Below are 25,386 nucleotides of genomic sequence, written 5' to 3' on the forward strand. Positions count from 1 at the left end.
AAGTCAACTAAAACAGATTTTTGGTACCACCCAAGTGGAGTTGTTACTGAGATGACAAATTGGCTTAGGAAAATCTGGATCTTGTGTGTAGAAAGAGTTTGTAGAAATTCGGAGATACCAGCTAGAGGAACAGCCCTGGAAGGCATTATGCTGTACTTGATGGAAGAGTGTGGTAAGAGCTCAGAAGATCAGAATACTGACAGAAACCCTGCCAGTAAGGACAGGCTAAGGAAGTTTCTGCTAGGAAGGAAGACTGCACTGCCTGTTGGATGCCATACCATGTAAGCTTTGCTTTGGCAAAAAAAATTTGTCTGTACTTTGCTCATGTCCCTAGACTTTCCAGTAGATTAAATGTGGTGGACTAACTAATTTGTCTTAAAAAAGTTCAAGGCCTTTCTTGCTGAGGCAATAGGATGGCTGTTGTTAGAGGTTTTTAGCCAGTTGCACCTTCAGAATCAAGAGCAGTGGTCCCAGCATAAGATTTTAAATGTTTTGAGTTTGGCCAGAAAAAACTGCACTAAAATGCTGATTGTGAAGACAGAAGAGAGAAAAATTTGGTTGCTGAAAAGATGAACAAAAAACCCAAGTATTTTCTATGAGGACAATAGAAAAGATAGACTGATGGCATCTCAAGAACCATCAAGACTCCACCTCTGCAGGCTTGCTTGAAGAAGAAAACCCTATGGTGCTATGTTCCAGAAAGTTGGCATGCCAGGGAATTTATTCCTAGAGTTTTGGTTCATAGTGCTCAGCAATCTAGGCTCTCAACCCCTACAACCAAGAAAGAAGGAAGCTGGGTTACTGCTCCAGCTGCTGGCAGACCTTGATGTCATGATGCTGGTTTTAGGTGCACAAAATGCAAGAGTTGTGGGATCAAGAAGGCTTCAACCAGAAGGCTTCAACCTTGGAAGAAGGTCTGGAGAGAGCAGGAAATGTACCCTTGATATAGCAGTGTATCAAGCCAAAGGTACATTAGAGACTACAAAAGGTTCAGGGAGCCAGATATGTGAGTAATCTGAGGAAAGTTGAAAAATTGAGCAAAAAGAGGCCATGAGAGCTGTAACAACTTACAGTGACACACAGCGGGAGCTATCCAAGCCCGCTGGAGTTCTCATCATACCAAAGATTACCCTAGATGCCAGAAATGAAACTATAGGACTTAATGTTTGCCATTATGGATTTTGGGCTTGCTTTGGTTCCATTTTCTTCTTCTTCTTCTTTTTTTTTTTAATCGGTACCTGGGATCGAACTCACAACCACGTGCTTGCAAGGCAGGTGCTTATGCAGCCTCATTCCTTTCAGTGCCCACATTTTTCCTTAAGTAATGGAAATGTCTATCTTGTGCCATTGTACTTTGGAAGTATTTAACTTTGTTTTCATTTGTACAAGGGTTTGCAACTAAAATTGTCTTAAATTTTAAAGAAGACTTTGGACTTGGATTTTTAGCATGCTGAAACTGTTAGGACTTTGGAAACTCTTAGAGATGAAGAAAATGACTCTACATAAAGGGATGCTATGAGTATTTGGGGGCAAGGAACCGAATATCATGGCTTGTGTCTAAATGTTGTCCCAAAGCCTCATGAGTTCATAAGTGGGACTTTTCAGACCTGGCTTGATCTAGATTGTGTGCTATTGTGTTTAAGGATGTGTGGTACTACATTGGTCCACTGATTGGAATTAGCACATATTTATGTTTGGTTGAATGGACTCACTGAGGACAGAAGCCCTACCCTGGGTGTGGGTGGCATTGATCAAAAGGCTTGTAGCCTGAAAGGGATAAAAGAAAAGGGAATCTTATTGCTTGCTTCCATCCTGCCTGCTTCACTATGAACTGATTCTCCTCTGCCATGCCATCTACCTTGGAGCCAGATAACTCTGGACTGAAACCTCTGCAAACTATGAGTTAAAGCAAACAGTCCCTTCTTTAATTAGTGGGTGTCAGGTATTCTGTCTCAGCTGTGAGAAGAGTAAGACAGTTTTCATTTGTTTTAAAGCCGCTAATTGGTTGCACATATAAACCAACACCAATATCATTTCACATCTTAGAATGGCTATTATGTAAAAGAAAGATAATGTGAAATGTCTTTAATTGTTGAGAGGAAAGGGAACCTAGTATAGTAGGTGTGCAAATGTAGATTAACGTAGTGATTATCGAAAAGAGTATGGGTGTTTCTAAGGAAATTAAAATGCAATTGTCAGATGACTCCACAGCCTCTCCTGAGTGCACACCCCCACAGCAAAGAAATCACTTTGCAAAGACATGTGTACTCCCAGGTTCACTGCAGCATTGTTAATAAAAACCAAGAAATTAAAATAACCTAAATGTCCATTAACAGATGAATAGAAAAAGAACCTGATATCTCAAATATGCACGCCTGCACACACACACAGAGAAATATTATTAATCCTTTAAAAGAAAGAAATTATACTATTTACTTCATTATTGAAGACATGGAGAACATTATGACATGTGAAATAAGCCACAGACATAGAAAGAAAAACATTGTATGGTCTCACATTTGGACTCTAAAAGAAGCCAAATACATACAAAGAAATAGAAAATAATATAGTTAATTTCAAGTGTTGGCATGAGGGGATGGAATATGTAGGATTAAAAAATCTAGAGACCTAATGTACAGCAGAAGAATGATTTAGTAACAGTATATTGTATTCTACATTTTTTTCTAAAACATTAGGTAATAGCTCCTCTTGTTACTCAGGGACAGGAGAAGACAGAATGGTTTATTATGTGAATCATTGCATGTTAACTTGTTTCATAATCATTTAATTATCTAGATATAATTATATTTTATATCTTAAATACACATAGTATTACTTAGTTTAAGAATAGTAAGAAAGACATACTTCACTTAAAATAGAAATTGTGGCTCAATACTAGTTGTACCAATCAATAGTTTTATTTATAAATCATATTTCAATTCAATTGGCCAAATTCATTAAAGGTGACCAGCAACTTCTGGATCACATTGCACTTACCTGTCCGTCAAATTTAGCTTTGACATCCATTTTAAAAAACGAATCCTTTACCAGTGCAAGTCTGATTTTCCCAACCTCCTCTATTTCTATTAAGTTTCTTAGTATGAATTCCTAATCTCATTGCTGTATGATAATTCTGAGGTAGTGTGAAGAAAATATTAAAAAATGATGAGATTGTGGACATTGCACCAAATGACACTTTTTCCATTTTTAAAAGACAGAGAATGAAATATTTATGACTGTACGTCTGTTTCTCCTTGAGGAATTTGTCAGAGAAAGGTAACTTTTTTGTCTTAGAACAAGAACTTTTGTTCAATGAAGGTTAAAAGATCAAGAGGATAAGGAGTTCAGTGAATCCCTGAAGAACCACCCTGATGTTCCAAGATAGAGGTGGTAAAGGTCTTCTTTTCTTGATGCTGCTTACAAAAAAGTACATTATCAAAATGTCACCTATTTGGATTACATACCTCACTCTGTATTCATCCATGGGTCTTAGAGCTCCATGGAGATTCATAACTGGATTTTCACACATTCACTGGCTTGTTTACCTCAGAGGAGGTCAGCTAGATGCATAACATACTGTCAGTGTCTGACTTTAATAACAGGCACCTGCTGGTTAAATTTCTTTCAGTGATATTTGCAATTGCACACATACCAAACACACACACAGCAGATTTAAATTGATTTTTTCCAGTTAAGCCGATCTTTGGCAGGCAGGTGGTCTGTAGACTTAAGATTTACTGACTCACTATTTGCCTTGGGTCAAATAACTATTGTCACTGTATTCTTCCTAGTTTTATTATGAACATTATGAAAACATCAAAACTCTAGCTCTTAATGAATTCTAGAAAATATCCAAGTTGGTAATTTTATTTTCCTGATGATTTTTTAATATTTCCATTAAAAAAACACAGTATGTCTTGGAAGGAATAAAAAATTTTATCCACCTCAAATACATTTATATTACTTGTAAAATACCATAATTTCTGTATGATATTATGCATACACATTTGCATATGTCTAGATAAACTCTTAAATTTCTCAAGTATTTCATAAACTGAACACTATTAATTATATCTATATTTCAGATGAAGGAACAGAAATTTATATTCAATCATTTGCTTTAAAACAACACATATTTAACTCTGGGTAATCTTAAAATCTACTCTTTTTTTTTTTGGCCCTGGGGATTGAACTCACAACCTCATGCTTGCCAGGCAAAATCTACTCTTTTAAAACTGTAATAAATATCTTTTCAGTGATATGATTTAGCCATTTAGAAACCCACATGTATATAAATTAGCTATTTCTTTGAATATTTTGAAAACCACATAATTGCTCAGATATTTAAAAAAATTACAAGGCCTATCATTATAAAATTCAATGAGATGGCACATCTTCCTTTTAAAACAACTTTCTTTCTTGCTGAAACATTTATACAGAATTTTCTCTACAAATTAAAGGATCTTTCAGAATCATCCTACCAATGACAGTATTCTGAATGAATAACTATATTAAACACCTTTCTGTTGCTGATACAAAATACTTGACATTCACAACATGAGCCATACTTATTATTATTATTATTATTATTATTATTATTATTATTGGCTTATGGTTTTTAAGGGTTTAGTCTATGGTCAACAAGTTTCAAGGAGGAAATATCACAGCAGAAGATTATGGTGGAACAAAAGTGCTTACCTTATGGCTGTCATGAGGAAGAATGAATTTCAAAGAGTAAGAGAGGAAGGGACCAGAGATAACACATTTCCTTTAAAGGCATGCTCCCATTGGTATGATTTATACAGTTAGGCCCCACTTCTAATAAGCTCACAAGCTATGACCTCATCAGTGGATTAATCTATCAGTGAGGTTAGTGTCCTCAGGATCCACTTATCTCTTGGGACTTTCACCTCTGAAACTATGAGCCTTAGTGTGGATATTTTTGATGCAGACGACAGAAATATCTCTACTAATTCTTAGAACCAAAGCACTCTTCAAATAGCCTCCAAGAGCAATAATTAATCCACAGAAAATATTCCTTAGATACTAAAAATTACTTCGGATAATATTCAAGAGATACACAGTGAATGTTATGTGATGACTCTCCGAGATGGAGGAATATGATCTCTCTGTTACTAACATGTCTTTTTTTTTTTTTTCCTTTTCCTTTTTATCAGTACCAGGGATCGAACTCATGACTGCCTGCTTGCAAGGCAGGCGTTTATGCCACTGAGCTAAATCCCCAGCCCCAACATATATTTTTTAGAACTCTGTTTTGTAGCTCTGAAACAGATAGTTTGATAAAAAATATGGTGAATGGTTAAAATTTAAGAATTGATTACAATAAGAGGTGCAGAATATTCTCCTTCACTTTGAACACAATTATCCCATTATTCTTGACACTTATTGAAGCAGTTCTAGAAGTCTATTATCAAAGTATCTTTAGTTGCTCATTTTGGCTGCTTCAATGTCCTGAATTAAGGTAGAGAATTTACTGTTTATAGTCATTTGGCCTTTAGGGAAGATCTAGAAGTTTCATGGTTTCAGATCTGGAGAATAAGTGGATGAAGACACACCGTAATGTTTTTACAAGCCTGCTTACTATTGGATAACCCTTAGTAGCAGTATTCATAGCATTAATGATCATGTGTCATAAACACACAGGTGGAAAAATCTTCTACAACTGCCCCTAAACATGGTAAGAATGAGTTAAGTATGTTTAAAATGATACAGACTATTTTGAAATGTATTAATGGAAATTTTTTATATAATAAATTCTTAAAATTTTAAGTATCTACTAGGTATATTGTCTATTTTGCAAGGATATAGATTATGGTACTGAGAACGTAAAGTTGCTAAATGGTAAGATGACTGATCAAGGATAAATATCTAAATCACAAATATATTAAATGTTACGGTTAGATTTTTCTATATAAACATAGTCTAATGCAAAATAAAATAAAAATCGTGGTTTGAAATGTAAGAAAACAAAATAAGGACTTAACAAAAGGACTTTTCTTTTTCAAGTTGAGCTTGAGGTTATAATAAAAGCTGATCATACAATAATGGCCTTGTCCCATTCAGAATTTCTTCTTATATCAATAAGCAAAATATGTATTCCTTTTATCTTAGATATCTGATGTTAAAAATTAAGGCAAACTGATTTTGGATGCCTTATTTACATTAAACTAAACTAATCTTTAGATTGATTTTTACATTTTTATCAGATTTTGTATTTTAATACTTAACTAGACCTTGATTCCTGTGTTAGTTACTTTCCTGATTTCTAGGAAACAAAATTCAGCACCTGAAATTTAAAAGAGAGGTATATTTTGGCTCATAGCTTGTAGAGTTTCAGTCTATAGTCCAGTGATCCAAGGCAGGACAGCTAGGTAGAGGGGAAAGGCAGACAGAGAGCAAGAAGGGAGAGGCAGGGGAGGAAGGAAGCCTCCTCCAACCAGCCCCCGCCTCCCAATGTCACATTTAGCTATAAGTCTGTCAGTGGACTAATCTGATGCATGTCACACCTCTATGATCCAATCACCTCTCAAAGCCCAAGTATGAGTGCATGAAGCTTTGAGGGAACATCTAGCTATAAACCATATCAGTTCCTCTGCTGTAACTTGCAACAAAGATAGATATGAAATAGGGACAAAATGCACAGTAAAAATGTGAAAATGTACTATTTCATAAGAGGGAAAAGATAACCATACAATATGGATTTAAAGAAATTATTGGAAATATATTTGCAAGTGCAAAATAATTTTGCTTTTTTTCATAGATTTATGATGAAGATTACTTCAGCGTAATTGAGATCTTTAAAATTTTGTGATGATTTTCATGATTAAAAGTATTATATTCTCAGTACTATCAGATTCTACTTTTGAGAATTTTCTTTTTTATTTGGATAAAGAGCTCTTTATGGAAAAATTAATAATTTCATATTCATTAAAACTTTATCATGTGTCCAACTGTAAATCAAGGGGAGACTGACAACTGAAACCATTAATTAATGAAATGAGACAACTAGGACTTGTTGAGATCAATTACATATCATCTTCAGCAGGTAAACTTCATTAAAGTTGAAATATTTCCAATCACAATAAGAGAAGCTATAGTCACTTATTATGATAATCATGAAATTTTAAAAATAGAAGAGTAACTCAACATAAAACAATATATGTATAATTCATCAACACATGTGGTTATATTAAAATGTAATTGCCCTAGCTGGTGAGTGGGTGAGTCTGTGCTTTTGCAACATTCTTAAAAGTACTATTTTTAAGAAACTGTCTGTTCTGTTTTCTCTAGAAGTTGTGTAGTCCCATGTAGAGCAGTGCAGACGTGGGCTGGAGGTGAACACAGCATACACAGAGCTTCACTGTTATGCAGTCTTCCTCCCTCCCACCCCAGGGCCTGTTGATTCTATGATTGTTTATTTTTGATGGCTTTGTGTTTCAGAAGGATTTATCATTTCCATGACAATTTTCTATTTCAAAGTTTTGCTTTGAAGAGAATCATGAGCTATATCTGTTTGTCTGTCCACTCACCTATTTAACTTCTGTATTTCATCTCCCCACCTGAGACTAAAAAAAAAAAAAAAAAAAAACCAACCCTAAAAAACTGCTTTAGCTCCTCCAGTAAATTAGTTTACTGTGAGAACTTTTTAATCCAAACTTGAGAAAATTGTCCTACTCCTGCTTAGATCATTGCAGTATGTTAGACTCATTGTCTGAATGACTTGGAATTGTTCCACCTGAGATGATCTCTATGACAGATTTTCTGCTCGTTTTTACGCAAAACACTGTATTTTAATTGTTTTCTTTAGCCCTTTACCTTCTCTTTTTGTCTCTGTCTCTGTGTTTCTCTGTCCCTGTGTTTTTAAAATATTTATTAAATTTTTTGATACATACTTGTTGCAGTTTCTAAAATTCCTCATTGGTATTGGGGATTTGAATTTATATAGTGTGTAAAAAGCAAAAATGTGCATTTACTATCCATAGGGTCTTAAAAATAGTAGGTATGCTCTAGATTTGTTAGTAATTAAAACAAGAATATTGGCATTATATATGGAATAAGATCTTAATTTTGATTATGAGTCATAAGAAAATATAAAGGTAACACCTCAGGTGCCTGTTCTTATTGCTAATTGAAAGGTATTTCAAAATTATGTGTGCATTTTTCCATCCTATGGGAAAAGTAAAGTAGATGACCATTATTGAAAATAATCTATATTTATCTGCAGTAAATCTTGTTTTAGCACTACCCAAGATGTCTTGTTTCTAAGGAAGTGTTTATTATAAGTTGAAGACGATCTTATACTTTAGGAAAACAATTAAGATAAAAAGTTTCAAGACCAGAATGGTAGTCATTTAAGTTAAAGTGAACCATATGAATTTTGATTTTGAATATCACTGAAAAGACCAGGAGTTAGAGTTGGTAAATGTCTTAATCTTATTCCTTTGACTCTGTTAAATCATTACTGATATAACCACTAAGCAATAATTTGGAGACTGAATTGCTAGAAGTCTTAATATTTTAGGAATTTAGAAAAATGCCAACATTTTCAAATTGAATATCTTTTTTAAAAAGAGAAAAAGTTAAAATAAAAAAAAATCTGACCATAACATAATAATCATATATCAACACAGAATAAAGGATTTAGATAAACTCTGGAACACAATAACTTGATTGAATATAACTAATGACAAAAATTCTCAGTAAATAAAAGAAATTGCATAGAAAAAATCTCGAATTTTCTTAAATGATTTCATTATTTGTTTTAATGTTATATACTTTTGAATTTATTTTCTTGCATTGACACTTAAAACAAGTAGGCAAAGAATTTTTTCCTTGAATATCTATTTTCAGTACAAAAGACGGAAGGTAAAAATGCAATACAGAAACAACTTGAAAGTTAAGTGGGAACTACTTACTGTGAGAACTTTGCTGGAAATATGACCACGAATTGATGCTTTTTTAAGGAAAAAATTAGTCTTTTCTGGCTCTCTCCATTGAAGCCTTCAACAAGACAAAATGGCATGGTGAAGGACAGCACCTGAATGTTCATGGCTAACAGTATGACCGGCAAGTCAGAGTTCCTTGAAGATAAGATAGGTTCTGTGTTAGGAGTTAAAATAGCATAAATAGAAAGTCATGTTTGTGTCAAAGCACATTAATGACATCATTTAAAGAGTCACAAAAGCCAACAAGAAAAGTGCTCTCTCATACACAGGCTGTAAAATTAAAGCATTGGAAAAGAAAAAGAATTATAATCTACTCAAATAGATCCATTTGAAAAGCCATGAATGACATAGTATTCTAAAATGAAGTCAGTATATTTCATGTGTCCTGTTTCATTGCAATGAAGAAATCTAAAAATATCTCTATTGGCTCAGCTAAATAATATTTTTCTGAATCATAGGGAATGTTACTTAGATGCACAAACACATACACACACTTGCACATGCATGCACAGTAGAGCCAAACCAAGTGAAACGTAGAAAATTCACTTGGATGAAGTATTTGGTACCCTTAATATTTATATGGTCCTAAATTTTTAGAAGAACTAAGAACCAAGTGATATATTATTCAGAATGTCTTTGTAGTTACATTTCTGAAGATTCCAGCAATGCTGTCGATATTCGATTTACAGTAATTCTGAAGTGAAATCTTACCAACTTGTTCTTAGCACTCAGGCCTCTAACATCACCTTCCATTCAAGGTCTCTGTAAATTTAGTATGTTATATTTATAAGAATTATTTTCCATTTCTGAAGGTTGTATTGATGTCATGTAATACAACTATACCAATAAATGGTTCTTGGGCAACCCACTTGCTGACTCCACTTCCTACACAGACATTAACTATTAACACTGGCTGCTCTCTTTCTCTCCCTGCCCACTAACTGCTTGACCTATAGGAAGCCAGCATTGGCAAGCAGCAACCTACTTTGACAACAGTACGTTTTTTCTTCACCATTTTCACAGTCTCTAGCCACATGCATTGTTCCTATCATTTTCTAACTTCCATTTCCTTGCCCCAATTCAAGGACCCTATTCACTTTCATGCAAAGGAGTTTAAAACATTTTAAAGTGCTTAGTTTATGCTTCACTGTACCCTGAAATAGTACAATGAGACAGCTTCCCCAGACGTCCTTGGCTCTTTCTTTATAACACTTGCAATACTCTGGCCAAATGTACTGAGAATCCCAAATCTTGAGAGAAGAGGGAAATATCTGGAACAATCAAGGCTGTGTCCTCATTTCTCCTGGAACGAGACACTCTGAGCTGTTTCTGCACAGTATGTAGAATCCAGGAAAGACCATGTTAGGTTCTCTCAGCTGTGTCGCAATGAGGGGCATGAGCAGATGAGACTCTGTCTACCCTGTGCAGCTTTCCTAAGCTGATGGCATAGGCTTGCCATGGGTCCTGGGCTCCAGCTTATTCTTGCTGCTTGTTTTTAAGTAACAAATATGTTTTTCTTGACTTCTTCCATGAGTGTTTGGTCTCACTACAGACACCTAAGACCTTTTGCAAGCTTTCTTGTTTTGTTTGTTGACCTCCATTGTGGTGCTTAGAACGCAGATTGGGTTCAAGTATTCCATAGGACACTATCAGGAGGTTAGGGCCCTTCACTCACATAAAAAAAGGCATTGTAGATCAGTTTGGTATCACAGTATCTTCATGGGTGTATGCCTGCCTATTCTTTAAAAGACCCAAGGTTTTTCTTTTTAGGATGACAAATATTAAAATATTCCAAAACGTCTTTTTCTAAAGTCCATTTTTCTTCACATACATGTGAAACTCTAAACAATAAGTTTCAACTATAAACTTTATATGCATCTGAAGAATTCTTATTTTAGTATTAAACTATACCTGTAGAGAAAGACTCTTTCTTATCTCTGTCAATAGTCTGTTATTGGAAAGGCATGTTTACAGCATATGTATAGCAGACCTATGGTTTTATATATATATATATATATATATATATATATATATATAGAGAGAGAGAGAGAGAGAGAGAGAGAGAGAGAGAGAGAGAGAGACAGAGAGACAGAGAGAGAGACAGAGAGAGAGAGAGAACTTGCAATTATTTCTATTCACTAAATAAGGGCCATGTAATACATTTTTGGGACAAGTATATTTGATGAACTGTTTTTCATTCATGAATAAATAAAGCCAGTCTGGGCCACATAAGTAAGTTCAAGGGAGTCTGCACTACCCAGTGAAGTTCTGTCTCAAAACTGTGCATATAAAATTCTTGAAGTTCTATCCAAATTCTGGTTCCACTCCATAGATCTAGGGTTGCAGCCTCAGTTCTGAATGCCTATCAGATCCCAGAGGGATGTCTATATGGCCACTATGTTGATCATGCTTTAGAGTGTGAGATTCAAAGTGTTTTTGATAGGTACCATGTACTATAGTGTAATGACATTATGTTGTCATTAGACTATTGAGACATTGTCATTAGACAAGAATTGAGAATTTTAAGAAGTATTCATATTACCATGGTAAAAATAACATCATAGCAAATATTTAATTTCAATAACTGTACATAGTTAACATGGAATTCTAGAGGGTTTATCTCATTTTTTGATACTCAAATTATGCCTCCTTCTTTATTGATATTGCAATTTTTAACATCAAAAAGCAGTGCTTTTCTGGCTAAGAAATTGCAAGTTGATGACCAATTTGTGCTTAGATTTTAATACTTCTTGGTTAATATTCAATGTTTGTTTCCTTTAATAAAGAAAAGCTAAAATATTCTTGAAATATAATTAAAGGACTAATACGATTTGGGTTTATTAATTTCCATTTAATGTACACTATTCAACTTGAGATCCCTGCAAACAATGTTTTACTATAAGACCTTTGAAGATATGAATAGTACTTCTTGTCCCATTTTGTTTGATAAGATAAAAATAATTCTGTTTAATCCAAGATTTTATCTTTTGTCCTTGGGTAAGGTAGACAAATTGAGTTTCAGGTTTTAGTTTATTTATTCTGTCAAAGATTCTGAATCACAAGTTTAAAGTCACTGTCTGAAAAGAAAAAGTCAACATCTGTTGAGTTGATTTATTATTTATGTATTAGATTTTATGGCATCTTTCCTCTGAAGAGCTGAGTGTTCCACACATAATTCTTACACTTTTCAAATACCTTTTGCAAGAAACACCTATAAACATTCCAACATGAAAAGTGACACTGAATGAAGAAAACAGGAGTGAAGAGGACCCCAGGGAATCTGATCACAGTCTGGAATAGGAAATGTACCTAATAAACTAAATATTCACTTCATAGGGACGCTGGGATGCTGTGCAAAGCCTCCCTGGCACATCTACCACTGGTGTGTTCCACCTGACTCTCGGATCCTTTCGCCCCCAAAATTTAAAATACATTCGTTTTTCTTTTTTAGTTTATGCTTGCAATGCATAATATGCAATCTTCATGAGGAGCTGGTACAAATAAATGTCACATCTTGATCCTTTTTACTTTCTCTCCTGTCCATCTTCCACACCCTAAATCTCAGTCTCATTGCTACATAGTTACCTGCTTATGCTTTTGTGGCTTCTTCTGCATTATTAACTTCTAATCTCTTGACCGGGTCATCAAAAATTTTATATGATAATCAGACCTCATGCCAACCAAATGGTCCTTGCTTTCTACTCCTGCTTATAATGGAATTTCTTAGAAAGTGGGTTTGTAGTGGGCTACATAGTGATGTTTCTTGAAACCTGTTGTCTACTACTTCATTTATGAACTTTACATAGTAAAAATTTAACTACCTAAATAACAAAACAGTTGATTTAAATGATCTGAATGAGGCTAAATTAAACTATTAATGAAAGGTTGTATGACGTATGTTTAGAGATATGAAAACATGTATTGCATACTTTATATTTCATTTAGAGTTGAAGGCATTACTCAAAACTTTAGAACTTTGAAAGCCTTGTTCTCCTAGAAGCAAAGAGCAGAGCATCAGTTACCAGAGGTTGTGAAGGGTAGGTCAGAGTGCTTTGTGTGTGTGCAAATGTTGATTAACCAACATTAATTTATAGTCAGATAAGAGGAGTAAATGTGAGTGTATTGTGTGTTCTTTGCAAGTAAGAATACTGCAGCTAATAATGTATATATATAGGTAGAAGAATGAGCTTTGAATATTCTGACCACAAAGAAATGATAAATGTTTATAGTGCTAGATAAGGTGATTATTCTGATTTGATACTAATACACAGTGTACGTGTGCTGAAGCACCATGCTGTAATATCAGAAATATGTTTACTTATATACGTCAATCACAAAGTTTTGAAAAACAAACTGATATATGTTCAAATTATATAATCATACTTGTATCTGTGATTATACATACTAATTTGTCTGTGTTTTTTCTTATTTTCAGTATGAATAAAGATAACCAGAATATTAATGAATAAAATGCTCTTCTGAGCTTTAGGTGTATAGGTTTGTGTTGATATCTGAGGCAAACGAATGTGAATTTTTAAGTACTTTTTTTCAAGAATTTATAGTTTTAAATTTTGTAATTTTTAAATGGATGAAATTCACACTTTCATAAGTATAAAATGGAATTTTGGGGAGATAGTCAGCATTGAAATTCATTTCCTAAGTAAGATTTCATAGTTCTACACTGAACTTCCTGTTCTGACTCATGTTAAAGCTGTCTGCACTTATTTTTCTAGTGAAAACTAGAACCATAAGCTACAAGAGAATTAGAGAAAAAGAAGCAAAAGTAGGGTGTTATATTTTTTAAAGGAAAGATATTGAAGGAACTTTATGTTCATTACTTCCTAAAATGTATGCGATGTTTAGATAGCTTTTCCTTTCTTTCTTTCTTTCTTTTTTTTTTTTTTTTTTTTGTCTTTTTTCGTTTTTTATCAGTACCAGGGATTGAACTCACGACTGCCTGCTTGCAAGGCAGGTGCTTATGCCACTGAGCTAAATCCCCAGCCCCTTAGAGAGCTTTTCGAATCCTCAAATCATGGCAACTGATTGCCAGACTTGGTAAGGAAAAAATTTATGAACAATTTAACTATGAAGGAGAAAAGTAAGACTTTTCTCATGAATGATGGGAAGATAAAATAAGGACCAGGCCTTGTTGGACTGAGTGAAAATAAAAACGCATCTAACCTGACCTTAAGGTCGTGACAACGGAGAGACAAGAGGGCTCTGTGCATAGTTTTCTGTCTTTACCTCTTACACAATGTGTTTCCATGAAGCCACTATGTGAATTATTTGCCCCAAGTATTTTACAGCATGGTAGCATTTCCATTAAGTTGTATATCAAAGTGGTGATGGAATGAGCAGGTGTTACAAAAAAAACATGCTTCTGAGATAAAGTATCTGTCTTCTTTCATGATCTCTTTAAACTAAACTCGTAGAGATGGGAACTTGTAATAATGCTTACTGTTTCCAAAAATCCTTGATGAAACATGTAGGTTTCAGCACTTCTCTTACTTAGAAGAATATATTTATTTCAAACAGATGCCTTGATGAAATGTTTCATAAGATAGATCTGTTTCTTTCCACTAAGACCACTAGTACCGATTTATAACTTTTCATTATATTCCCTAACACTCTTGCAGACCCTGCCTTTTTATGTAGTTTGTTTAAATCATTTTGTTGTGCTTTGGTCTCTCCATCTGTTTAAAACAAATAGTAAGATCGTTTTCCTGAATCTTGAGTTGTTGATGATACCGTCTATAATTTGCTTAGTTTAAGCAAATTCAAAAGACACATTACTGTCTACAACATCTTAAGAATTCTTTTCTTAGACACTTCTTAGAGTGTCTAAGGAGTCAACACAGCTAAAGAGGTGAAAAATGTGGAAAATAGCAAGCTAGATTGCTTCTGAAATGGAAGATCCAATTAGAAGTATTAGAGACTGAAAACAAACAAACAACCACACAAACATAACATCAAAAAACTGCTTGGAGCCAGTTGGGGTGGGAAGCAAAGCTTAAATACTTAGAGAGGTAGTAATGGACTTGGATGTATTTGGCCATTTGTGAGGATGAGAATGGCTCACCGAAGACAGTAACCTAATGAAATTTTGATCACTGCAATTGAAATTGATCTAGACCAACTTGACAAGGGCAGGAAATGGAGCGGTGCCAGTTAGAATGAAAATGAGGGTTATATATGACAGACATTTCAAAGGAGTATGCAGTAGCACTTTGAGGGCTGACAGGATAAAAGGGATAAAGTTGTCTTTAAAGATTTTGCCTCAGACACCAGGAAGGTGAGTAATAGCAGACAGGTCATGACTGTGATTTTAACAAACACTGACTTTGGATTTAGATATGTTAAGTTTGAGAAGAGGAAATTTCAAGATGGGAATACAGGATTCACTGGGGAGACGCAGTAACAATGTAGATTTGGGAATATTTTAGTCATATGTAAATCAAAAGCCGTAGGAAGAGAAAACCCATCTGGATTTTGGATACAATGAGTTGCTAGCTTTAATCAATAAAATTAATTCTTTGCGAGGTGGAATTTTGTTAGTTAAAACCCTTCTGAGTGACGTCTGCAGCCTGGAAGGCAGGAGGATCCAGTGGAAAGCTAGAGGCCTGGAGCTCACTGTAGACATCTGTGCAAATCCCCATTGGAAAACCAAATGGTCTTTGCTGGAAATCTGAAGTCTGCACCGGAAGCCAAAGAGGATCATCGAAAGGTGATGGTGAAGACTGAAGCTCCTCAGAAACAAAATGGAAGACTCTCTTATTTCACTCTGTTTTACTTCAGCCAAGCATGGAGCCTATTGGCTGGTGCCACTCACAAGCAGGGAAGGTCTTCCATGTTGCATTAGGTGTGTGAATTGATTGCACACCCAGAACTGTGCTCTACAAATCCACCAGGCATTTGTTGATCTGTTTAAGCTGACACCACAATTAACTATCACAGGTTGATAAATAATCATTTTGTGGCATTACACAAGTTCATTTAACTTTTATTACCATTATAAATTTATTGCTGAATGTTGTAGTATTCCTTATAAAAACATGTTTACTTCCTTCTTAATAAGAAATATTTTCTAGCTTGAGATTGCAAAAGAAAACAATGGGAAGATATCTGTTGCAGGTTTAATTTCAACACATATGTAATGTCCTTCCCTCATTCTGAGACTTTCTAATCAAATAAGCTGCTCAGTGTGTTATTCACAGACATCTGTGTCCCCAGTGTAGTTTCTGCTAATTTTTGCAAGTCTGGAAGCAAGAACCAGCAAATTTTGATCATAGGTGGTTACATCCCTTTATTAATTTGTGTTATCTCCTCCACTTGTCAGAAACTTTTATTCAGCACATATCTAGTACCTGAATTTTACTTTAGCTTGTTGTTATGTGTTGTCACATTTTCTAATAAATAGCCCATTCAGTTTCCTTTAAAATTGGAAAAAGTTCCCAGAAATTGGTTTCTATAAGAAAGACTTAAGTGAACAAAACAAAATCCTTTGGTTTGTGAAAACCAAAGGATTCACAAAACTTTCTGTTCCCCTAAAAGGAGAAGACTTAAAATAATGCTACTTTTAGTTATTACTATTTTGATTATCCTTTGAAAAATAATCTTGGAAGGGTGAATCTTTTGGATTATAGGGTAAGTGGCGTGCATGTTCACAGGAAATTAGATTTTAGTTTGAAATAAAATCTGTGACTGACAAAATGGTGGAAAATATAGTAGAACCATGCTGCCTCAGATCACCTGAGGGAGGGACAGGAGGATTTTCTTTTGGTATTTCTGCCATTAACTTACAGGACTCACTGACTCAGCACCTTGTGCATTAATAATTAGGATGAGCTGCTGTGAAAATGTCACAGGGGAGCCACAGCCTGCTTTACTATTGTTCTCATGCCCTTAAAAATTTTGTCTCTGACAGGATCCTGTGACTTCTCTAGGGTTAGTATAGTTTAAAATGCACACTTTGTTAAGGGTGCCTCCATTGCCTTTCCCTCTGGCACAGCTTATAACAAATCATTGTGTCTCACACACAGATTCAGTATGTACAGCAATTTTAGGTAGAAGTCTCAGAGGTGTGTGTGTTGCAAAATAACAGACTTCAAATACATTAAACAACTCTAGTGCTACCCATGGTACTTATTTCTTGTCCTTCATCACTTTTTTGTCTTAAATGAAACAGAAAGGGATACTAAAATTTGAGAAACTAAACTAATCACATTTAAATTTTTATGATGTCCTTTTTTTTTTCAATTTAAACCTTAAACTTGTCATAAGAAACCATACCAAATTTGATTGTTTCTACATTACTATCACAGGATGAGTTTGTATTTTATTTAATTGAAGGAGACGTGAGTTTCATGCTAGATGCCAAATAGCTGTATCCAGTGCCTTTGATTAAGATGTCAAGGAAATCAGAATCCCTGGTCAGCAGTCGTTAGACTGCTGTTAAGCCACCCCAAGGAAAGGGTATTGTTCATTTTTTAGACAGTAGGGGTCAAATGGCCTACTTGGACATTGATATTGACAAACAATTTGAACATAAGCAAAACTGGAAAAGGTCATATAAGCCTAGATGCGCCCATTTTAAGTTTAAAATGTATCAGTTCTTGTCCAATCTTCTTTAATATACACTCCTTACCACTTCTCAGAAGAGATGAAAACATCTTCTGATGTTTTAAAAATAAAACAAATATCAAAATTTCTATGTCAAAAAGAAGAAATAATAAATAAATTTCCAGAAATACTGTGGTTACACTTCAAATTAAAATATCCTAAAGTTAAAATATTATTTTAAAAAAACTCAGCTTCCTATCTCATTTTTAAAATGTATTTGTTTGAATTAGGATTTTGAGCTCTATACATAAAAATTGATTAATACAGTTGGTCTATTTAACCAAAATTCCCCTTCCTTTCTATTTTTCTTGCAGTTCAGTTATTGAAGTAATGATTTTACTGCATGGATTTTCAACTCTAGTTACAAATTTCTTGTGTTATTTCAAATGCAGCTCTATCATTATATTTTTTCTTTGATGAGGTGGTTGTTGAGACAGGGGCTCATTACAAGTCTGGCCTTGAGCTCACTATGTAACCCAGGCTGGCTTTGACCTCTGGGTGATCCACCTGCTTCAGTCTGCTGAGTGATGGGGTTGCAGGTGTGTGTCTACGTTATCTTTGCAACTTCTCTCACATGAGCACTCAATTTAGATTGACCATGAAGGAATTTTATATTTGTAAAGATTCTTTCATATGCTAATTAAATAAATTGGATAATATTTTTCCTTAATTTCCTCACTTTGAATCAATCAATGATTATTTAATCAAGTGATGTAAAATTATTATATTCTAATTCTATTAATCCTTGTTTATTTCCCAAGGGAAATATTTTTATAAAGAGAAAATTTTCTCTTAACACTGTATCAGCGGTCCTTTGATTTTAGTCTCACCAAGAGAATCCAGCTTTTGGTTTTGACAATTGTAGCACTTAGTATACTTACATCAACCCAAATGAAAAGCCCTGCTCTTCCATTATTTTATAGTGTTTTCTCTTACTCGTAATTTATATTGCTTCTGGTCTCATAAATATTTCTGCTACCTTTTGCTTCAAAGTATGTATTTCTCCATTTATTCCTTGACACTATTGCAATGCTAAAGTAAATATGCAATTCTGCTACCTTGTTTTGATATATTTGGAAATTGTACCTGAATGGCTTCCTAAATGCATTAATTAAATTCTTCTGAGTACCATTCCTAGAATAATCTTTAGTTGGGTCAGTCTTCGTGGCGTGTAATTGACACAGTTAAGTCATACCCATTGTGTCTTATGTAGATATTTATTCTGATAGGTGTGGCAGAGCTTTGATTAAATTGCTTTATGGGGGTTTCACTTCTCTCTTAGCTCTATAAACACTGATTCAGACAACGAAATCTTAGATGAAAGATCAGACACTAAAACACACAGTGTTGGTTTTCTCAGCTCCTTGTTGTCACTAATACAATTTTCAAATATGATATATACTGTTTTCATTTATTGCCCTGATTTTATTTTTTGCCTAAAGCTAGTTATTTTTCCTTAAAGTGAATTATTGATCTAGTCTCCCTCCAGCTGAATCACAGACTCAAAGTCACCTGCAGTGATATGGTTGTTGTGACTACAGAATCAGTCAGGGAGAGAAGGCTGTTTTGAACTGTACACACAATAATGACTTCTTATTTTCAAAAAAAAAAAAAAAAAACCCTAGACTCCCTTCAACAAAAAGCAAACAGAAGCAATAGTTCCTGAAAATGTTTATGAAATCGAATGTAGAAATCAAACCTAGTGATATCCATGCAAATCTTTTAAATGTAAATGCATTTTTTGTTTTTCGGTACTGGGGATCGAACTCGGAACCTTGCACTACTCTACCAGGAGCGGTGCCACTGCACTGTATCCCCAGCCCCAATGCATCTATTTTTAGTAGAAATGAAAATTAGCCCAGCTTCCAAAATATCTCAGGTTCTGCCTGAGGTTTCATGGGAATGTTCTCCAAATTAGTCAGCTTTTATATCACTACAGGATAAGTGAGCAAATTTCATTTCTTTATATTGAATATGAAGCTAAGTATGAATTCCATTAAGTTCCACTCAACAAATACTTTTATGTTTTTCCTATGAAAGGAACCACATTATGTGTAATGAAGAATACAGAAAGAAAATATGATTTGTGACTTCAAGGACATTTCTCTCCAGGCTAAATCCATCTCCATTGTGAGTTCTTTTACAGCACATCTTTTCCCACATTGTATCAAATTATCTTACAGTCTGTGTTGCAGTCATTAAGCACTACATTTTTCTGTTTCTGTGAAATAGATCTATCATATTTTAACTATTTGAGACACCACTTAAGTTTGATGTCCAAGATAGTCTCTTTTCTACACATAAAGCAGACAGAAATGAAGATGTTTTTACTAGCAGAAAACAAGGAAAGGAATATTGGTGACTGAACCGTAACTTGGAGCCAGGGGCTGGAATGTATCTAACTGGACGAGGTAGGCCATCAGGAAGGAACAGCAGGCTCAGATATATTTTAAAGCATTGTTTCCAAAGTCATTTTTGGAATTTTCAGGAAATATTAGGAAGAGAATGTCATGATCAATTTTGAAACATGAAAACGATGTAGTTTGTAGAATTTTCTTGTTAGTAAGTCAGTTTTTCCACCTACCACTAGATTTTTCTATGTGAAATGAGATAAACAAGGAAAAGTACTGTGCAGAAGAAACTTTAATTTGAGAGGAAGACAAAGTAAAATAAAAATCTGCTACTTTTGCCCCTCTCCCGTTATGCTGATGAGAGGGGAAAAGGCCAATAAAAACCTGGTTGAGATATGTGAAACTCAATCTCAGTCCCTTTCAAATGAACTCTTATAGTATAAAATCTCAGATGAACTGGTTATAGTAGCAAACACCTAAAATCTCAGCCTCCGGAGTCTGAGGCTGGAGTATTGCAAGTTTTAGAGTGATGCTTTAGCAAGAAGTTTCTATCTGAAAAACAAAAAGGCTGATGGTGTAGTTCAAGGCTCCTTCAGTACCTGGGTACAATCTCCAGTACTAGAAAATAATCTTAGATGATTGAAGGGTCACTGAAGCCACAGGGAAGTTGGCTCTTCTTCCAGTTTGTAACACTGATGAGGTCACAGTGGTCTGAAAATAAGCCAGTATCATACTGCAGGGAGCAGAGTGGCATGGTCTGTTGGAGACAGCCTCTTTAGCATGCTTGAGTCTCTCTTGGTTCTCTTTGTTTATGAGACACCTCACATTTCTTTGATGTTCTAGATCCAGGAATCCTAAAGGAAAGTGAGGGTCTGAAGGAATGCCATGGTTAGAGCAAGGATGACCCATGGGGATGGGGATAGATTAACTAAGATAGATTAACTAAGTCTAGGAGCCCATGGTGAGCAGGGAAGACAATCGGGATGAGACACGTAAAGACAGCACGACTGCAAAGGGGAGCCCAGTCAGAGAAAGTGCCACGGAGCTGCAACCCAATAGAGAGAGACAAATGCTATGGGTCATTCTGGGAAGACTCTGAGCAGCAGGAACCAACATGTTGTGCAGTGATAGGAACATGAGGGTCAACAGTTGACAAACCTCTGCCAACGCAGACACAAGAATCAGCAGATGGCGAGGGTGTTTCCCTCTTTACTACATCTGGATGTCTTCCGAGGGTAGAGTGAATACAAAGTAGAATATTATTCAGACAAATAAGAGGATAGGCTTTAGAAGAAATGAAGTTAAAGCAAATTTTGACAGGCAAACTTATATTCATATTTACGTCACTACTCAGTATCATAGGAGCCACTGAGAAAGTCAGATCAGTTGCAGGTTTTGTGTGTCCAGTGTAAGTAAATGTGTGACTCGCTTAGAGTTACATTGCAGCTTTCTGTTATTGATACTGTATATCCTATTGTGATATGGGTGACGTGAGAGCACAAAGATGGATTATTCTCCCTTAGCATCCAATGTACCTCGCATGATGCTTAGCAGAGGAAATGTTAAAATGTGTGTGACAGTGAAGTCAATTTATTGCCACTGAGAGCATTTATTTTGAAACCAAGATCTCCTTGTGCTTGGTATGATCTCCTTGTGGCACGAGAGGTGGTTCACAATGTAAAGAAGAAACAGTGAGTTTATAAAATACTAAGGCTGGTTTAGCATCTATCACTGTCAGCAAACAATTTTATTAGTAATGTTATAGTTAAAATTTAGTAAGTGCTCTTTCTATAACCAGCGTTACACTTTGTAATTTACATCATTCACTTAATGAAAAATAATTCTGTGTCAGTGGTTAACACTTTTGTTTAAATCAGTTCCCAAACAGGAGATAAAAGACACATGGTCATTTCAACAAAGAAAGTTAAATACAAAGAATTACTCTTTACACTATATGCTCAGCAATAAAGAGCAGAGAGTAAGGTACAGGAATAAGCTTTTATTCTATGGATGAAACTCAACACCAAAGAAAGAAATTTTCACAGATTGAGATCTAGACCTTTTTATAACCTTAGAAAGCCATGGTAGGGTAACCATCAGGGAAAGCTGCTCACAGAAATCTGTGGGCATAGTTGCACCTTGTACAAAGTCACTTGAGTGCCAAATGTAAATGTCTGTGTAGAGGTGCTTCTTGCTGCTAAACATAAGATACAACTTCAGCTACCACTTGCCAAAGGGGCTGGGCAGCACTTGGAGCCATGTGTGCCACAGGAATTGGGATGATATGGCAGAACCTAGTGACAGCCTATAACCTCCATTTTCCATTGGGTGCCTTCCACTGGTAAAGCTTCACAGATGGCAGAGAAGAAACCACATCTAGGAGTTGTAACAGGCAACAAAAGGCAAATTTGAAGCTAAAAGACTAAAGATTAGTAATAGATCCATTGGGTTTCATAGTATAAATTAGAAAATTCAATGTTAGACTTTTGTGAGCCTCTGAGCCACATGAAGGAGCAGAAAAGCTTGCAATTAAAATCTATGTGTTGTTTAGTTTCCTTTACATGCTTTTGAAGATTCACCTAGGCACAGTATGTAGCACAGTCTGTAGGAGAGGTGAGGCTCCAGTAGGGATGCCTAATCAGATATTATGAGAGGGAATCAAGGGCAAGGAAATAGGCTTCTAAAACACCTAACTACACAGATATTTCCTGCATGACTCTGAGCTTTTTCTTCCAAGTTTAGGTTGTTACTATGAGAATTCACAATTGTTAGAGGTTCTGTTACATGGTGAAAATAATTGATAGGAACCTGCCAATTGAGTCATTTTTAAAATGAAACATCTCACAAACCTATAAAGAATATGGAGACCCAGGACAGTCAGCCCTGGGAGTGCCAGCACACACACACAAACACCTTGGAAGGTGGAGTGATCAGGGAAACCAGCAACACAGAAGCCTCTGAAGCTGCAGTGAGAAGCCAGCTGTTGGGCTCTGGAGAACTCTACCAACAGAAGAACAGTCCTGGTGGCGCATCCAGAGGCTAAGATCAACTCCGTATTGAGCACATCTGGGATGTAACATGGACACTATCACAGAACTGTAAAAGCTAGAGGTATTTTCCTACTTTTATTCTCCCTTGTTTGTCTGATTGTCTACCCCTTTCCTGTCTGGTTGGATGTTATCTGTCTTTGTTTTGTATTTTGTGTTTATTTTTGTTTTGGGGATTTTTTTTCTCTTCTCTTTCTTTGGTCTTCCTTCTTTTTATTCTCTCTTTCTTTTCTTTTTTACTTTTCTGTTCATGCTCTCTTTATTCCTTTTTTCACTTTTAATTTTCTTACATTTCTTTTTCATTTCCTTCTGTCATACATTTTCTTTCCTGAGCTACTCCTTGAATTTAAACTTTCAAGTGAGTAAACACTGTCTCTTCCATTTCTGATTTCCCTTTGCATTCTGTTTCATTCTTTTCCTACTGTGTCCTCTGGTTTCTCAAACTCAGATGATCTTTTGACCTAGAGCTTTAACTGTACTATACTTGACCTTATTTTATTCTGTTCCCTGCCCATCTTAACTTCCTTGCTCCACACAGATGGGTAAAATCACTCCAGCCTGAATAAAATCACTGCCTACAAGTACATGGTATATGATTGATTTCATTACATAACTTTAAAGTTTGCTCCTGTGGTCAGATATAGCAGGTTAATGCTTACCATAATTTGTCAGTAGTTAATCTGTACTTGAAACTATTGTTAATACTAACTGTATTACTTTAGTAAGGCTATCATAATGTTACAATCAGTTTTTCTCCCCTGTATGATAATATTGTAAATGTATAGGGTCATAAACATCACTGCAGCTCAGTACCAAGGGACTGGGTGCTGAGCCAAATAGTAGCTTTGCATCCTTTACAAATTGGGAAGGTAGGTTGTAAAAGCTATAAAGAACTACCTATTCCTAGAGAACACCTCTAAAAAGCAGACATCTCCTCAGGAAGCCTCAATACTAATAATAAAGCTATCTATCATAAGACATTGGCAAGCATTAACACAGAAAGCAAAATAAAGTAAAAAAGAGAAAATGGAAAATCACACGATACAGAAGCAAAATGCAGCCCTAGACACCCAATCCACCCAGGACAAGCCTGGAGCTCAATGAGGTAGATAAAATTGGAAGTCAGATGCTGAAACTTGCTGAAATGATAGCAACAGAAGTGCAAAAATTAGTGGAAAAAGCTATAGAGAAAATCTCCCAGGTACAAAAATAAATGATGCTTCAAAACAATGATATTAGACAAGACACAAAAGAATAGATGAGCATAGAAAAATGATACAAACAAAAAATGTCTAACATGGAGAAAACATGGAATCCGTGAAACAGATTCAAACAAATCTAAGAAATTAAAACTTCCATCAAAATTGTATACCATGGGTTCAAAGAAGGAGAGGATAGAATTGTAGATCTTGAAGGCAAATTGCAACTAGTGATCATGAAAAGAAAGATATCTTAAAAATAGAAAAAGACCATGGAAAATCAGTCCAACAGCTACAAGATGGAGTAAAGAAGAATAACATTAGATTGATTGGTATCAATGAGCAAGCTGAAGACAGTGCAAATTTCATTGAAAAATCTCTTCACAGAAGTAATGGCAGAAAACTTCCTAAGCATGGATAAAAAATTTGACACACAAATAAATGAAGTATATAGAACTGCAAACAGCCATAATCAAAATAAAACTACACCAACACATACAATAATCAAGATTCCAGAAATTCAGCACAAAAATAGCAGCTGTTAGAGAAAAGAAATAAATCACCTATAAAGGAAAACCCATCAGAATCACAGCAGACTTCTCAATACAAACCCTCAAGTCAAGAAGGGCTTGGAGTGAAGTATTTCAAGTCCTGAAAGAAAACAACTTCCAAACCAGATTGATATATCTTGCAAAGCCATCTTACAAAATTAATGGGGAAATACAATACTTCCATGACAAAGAACAACTGAAGAGACTCATAACCACCAAACTAACCCTACAAAGAATACTGAAAGATATTCTAGACAGAGACAAAAATAACCACAATTACAAAAACAACGGCAGAAAGAAATCACCACGCAGTGCAAGTAATTAAACAGAGGGGAAAAGCTGGTAACTAGAAGCAGGAAAACATCATGACAAAAGGGAGTCAGTGCATATCAGTTATAACCATCATTAAATGCCCTTAATTCACCAATCAAAAGAAACAGACTGGCAGATTGCATCAAGAAACAAGACCCAACAATAATCTGTAAAGAAGCACATTTAACTCAAAAGAAATTGCTGGACTTAAAGTCAAAGGATGGAAAGCAATATTTCATGCAACAGGAACCCAAATAAAAGCAGGGGTAACTCTTCTGATGGAAGCCAACGTGAACTTCAAATGAAGAATGATCAAAAGAGATAAAGAAAGTAACTACATA

Source organism: Cavia porcellus, unplaced genomic scaffold (genome assembly GCF_034190915.1).
Source record: "Cavia porcellus strain 051 isolate PalLab524CR breed Dunkin Hartley unplaced genomic scaffold, mCavPor4.1 scaffold_2, whole genome shotgun sequence".
In the NCBI taxonomy this organism is placed as follows: domain Eukaryota; kingdom Metazoa; phylum Chordata; class Mammalia; order Rodentia; family Caviidae; genus Cavia; species Cavia porcellus.